This window comes from Zingiber officinale, chromosome 7A (genome assembly GCF_018446385.1).
Source record: "Zingiber officinale cultivar Zhangliang chromosome 7A, Zo_v1.1, whole genome shotgun sequence".
Lineage (NCBI taxonomy): Eukaryota > Viridiplantae > Streptophyta > Magnoliopsida > Zingiberales > Zingiberaceae > Zingiber > Zingiber officinale.
Genome location: NC_055998.1, coordinates 28,537,495 through 28,540,871, shown reverse-complemented (window position 1 = coordinate 28,540,871; position 3,377 = coordinate 28,537,495). Strand labels below are relative to the sequence as shown.

Here is a 3,377-nt window from a genome sequence, read left to right as displayed (position 1 = left end):
TTTCTAATCTGTTTTGACTGTTGAACTTTTGCTCCTAATCTGTTTCAAGGACCGCAGCGCTGCTACGGTGCTCTTCATGTATAAGCTCTGCATATATTTAATCTCCTCCAACTCCGGAACCCTCCCACCTGATTGTGCCGGCTTTGGCACTCCATTTTGTCCATCGCATTCTGCTGAAATTGACAGGTTGTTGTTGGGGAAGAGGTGGTCGAGCATAGCCACACACTCCTTCACGAGTTTGTATATGAGATCAGTTGTAAAGAATGGCTGCTACAGCACCTTTTCGATGAAGGGCTGCATGATAAGTGCTCCTGTTCTCTTGTCATACTTCTTCAGTATTTTCACTAGACCTGAATTCATCATAACAAGAATAATAAACCATCTAAATGAGTGCACAAATTTAAAAAAAAAAAAAGAACCAAAAGAAAGGACAGAACAGTTAATCAATAACACTCAGATAATTGTAAACTATAATTAGGCTCTGATCATGACTATGCTAACATGAGTTTCCTTGTTAACAAATTGAGAAATAATGGTTTAGAGAAATTAACAAACAAGACATGTAATATCTAAAACAAATGGGAGAGTTTGATACCTAAATAAAATCAACCTTGTTCAGTCAATGTAAAATCAGTTAAATTGCATTGGTAGTAGGCAAATAACATAAAATTTTATGTTGTGGAAGTTATAATGAGAGTGGATTGATTGTTTCACCAATGACAAGAGAAATATTACTATGTGATTTGAAGAAGAAATCCAAACATCTATTCTGCTGAATGCTAATTTATCATAACCTAGCAAAACAAATTTACCAAGCTACTCCAATGCCCTTCTTAATCAATCTGATCAATTAGTAAACATGATTGTAGAATAAAACCCATAAATTGCCTCTGAAGAGAAAGTGCTAAGTTTATACTGGACTGAATGTAATTCATACACCATATGGATTGTTTGCAATGAAAATTACAAGCTCCAAAAAAAAAACAAAGGTTTGGAACATAAAGGGATATCAATCCATCACAACTTAGATTGTTTGGAGGATCCACAGAAGTGTATTAATTTACATGTTAGAATACTGAAAATAAGCTACAGTGAAATCTTTAATGTGTACCATGGACTACATAAGAATAGATCAAGAAAAAGTTGAATTCTTACGGAAACTTACCCGTGTAGTTAATTATGTGATCTTCTCCCTAGCCTGTACTTTCCTTTGAACATTCTTCCTTGATAGTGATCTTCGAAATTATATTAATTGTCAAGATGCATGCTATAAAACTGTTCAAACAATCACTTAGATAAAGCACAAACAATCACTTTGTTTGTGCTTCAAGATCCTACAAAGATTGAATTGCACATGGCAAAGATGTCGTCAGCCTGCAAACTTCTCGCTTAAATCAATTTCCAAACATGAAATACTAGTAGCGATATTGAACTATTTTTCTAGTTATCAATCTTTCTTGCAAAGGATGCAGTTTAATTTTCATTGAAGGACCTAACCTATCATAGTTTTCAAATAAAACATCTCAATAACCTGGGAAATGATGGGATAAAATGATTATCACGGCAATTTATATTAAACAAAAAGAGATTCCTACTTACATTGCAGGATAAGCCTATGAGTTTTTTGAATTAGATGATGATGCAGATTGACTGCCTTTTATTTCCTTGACATTCTCTTTCATATCAGGACAATCTTCATTTTTTGGGTTCAAGGTACTTGAATCCATCTTCTGGACCTCCTCTTTTGTGTATATAAAAATCTGACGAACCATAGCACAAAATTCCCTGTAGAAAATTATACAACACCAGTTGTCAACATATCCACTTTATACATAGAAAATGGAAGATATATATACATAAGAGAAGAACATTAGGAATGTTGAAGCATGCTTACTGCCAAGGGTCATCTCCAACAAACATCATATCATCCTCATTATCAGTAAATACAATCATCCAATTTTTATTTGGAGCCATCAATTCTCCTTTGAATTCAAATAGCTGATCTAACTCCTCGATCAATTGGTCATAACCATCAAACTTTGTCAAGTCAACAGATCTTCCAAGTGCAACACCCTGCTTATGAACCTGATATCAAAATGGAAACAGAATCATCTTCTCCAATAAAAAAGAGGTACATTCTATAGCATGACATTCTTGATCTACTAAGGGAATGAATGGAGATGGACACTACACATTAAGTCAAATCTGAAAATGTGATTTAAAATCATTGGATCTTGCATATACACCAAAATTCAAAAAGCAAAGGAACTAGAAAGATATTAATTAGTCAGAAGCGAAGAACTAAATGGATGTTACTGCAAAAGGGAGAAATCATTTGATTTTAACTATGTCTACCCTAACTAACCATTGAAGATTTTCCTACATCGCATTGTCACACTACGATACAAGATTATCTATCAATGGACATAACATAAAGTAAAACATTAACGAAACTAAGAATGCAATGAAACCTAAAGCACGTAACAAAACCTAAAACATTAAAGAAACCCTAAGCTAATCTATCCTAATTGCATTCAATCAAAACTAGAACCTAACGAAATTTTAAGAACAAGACAAAACAAGAATTAAACAAACTAAAATGCATCAAATTAAACCTAACTCTTGGTTGAAGCAATTCATCGAACACATTGTAGGCGTGAAACTAATTAAACGTAATTAATGCAATTTAAACATGAAAGATCAAATTAGCTACAAGCATTAACAATAAGCATCAACACAAGTAAATTGACAATAAACATAAGAGAAACTAAGCTAATCCAACCACAATCCACACTTCAATTCTTGAATACCAATGACTACCCTTCGCCGTCACACGAAAGGCCCAGCTCGGAACCCCCAAAACCGGTGGACAGTAGCTCACTCTGCTGGTCGCTGCACTCTTCGACACAAATGGGGACGATGAACGAATCCTCCAGCGAGAACCCCTCTGTTGGAACCTGATTGGAAATGGAGATGAATCTGTTTGCTGCCTTCTTCTTGCTGCCGCCTAAACCCCAGAAGGCAGGAGTGAAGGAAGAACGTCCGGAGGTGAAGGTTCTTGCCGGAGAACCCCTCCGGCAAGGTGGAGTTGGTCGGATTTGTCGTCGAAGGTTGCTGCCCCCTGCCTAGTTGTTGCTGTTGCTCGCCACTGGAATATGAGAAGAAGAAAAGAGTGGACTGTATTGGCTGGCCGGCCGGCGGCAGTGAAAGCAAAGGAGAAGCCGCCGGCCGAAGAGAAGAAAGAAGAAGGAGGCGCGGTGTGGGGAGTTGTCGCCGCTGCCCTAGCTTGGCGCGAGGAAGAGAATCGCGCGAGAAGAGGGATTCCAGGGTTCTGTTCCGTGCGTGAGGAAGAAAAGGGGAGGTGGGTTTTCTTAATG

At 37.2% G+C, this 3,377-nt stretch overlaps 1 long non-coding RNA gene across 2 annotated transcripts; it reads right to left on the bottom strand.

Annotated features, from left to right (window-relative positions):
* Nucleotides 1–295: 295 nt before the first annotated feature.
* LOC122000028 lies at nt 296–2,235 on the bottom strand. Of its 2 annotated transcripts, XR_006116892.1 has the most exons (4): nt 1,895–2,235; nt 1,600–1,785; nt 1,166–1,235; nt 296–350 (listed from the first exon to the last, which is right to left on the bottom strand). It is a non-coding gene; the product is annotated as an uncharacterized LOC122000028 (long non-coding RNA). The 2 variants fall into 2 exon arrangements; XR_006116893.1 differs by lacking the exon at nt 296–350 and having other exon boundaries at nt 1,222–1,334; nt 1,895–2,229.
* Between the last annotated feature and the right edge of the window lie 1,142 nt (nt 2,236–3,377).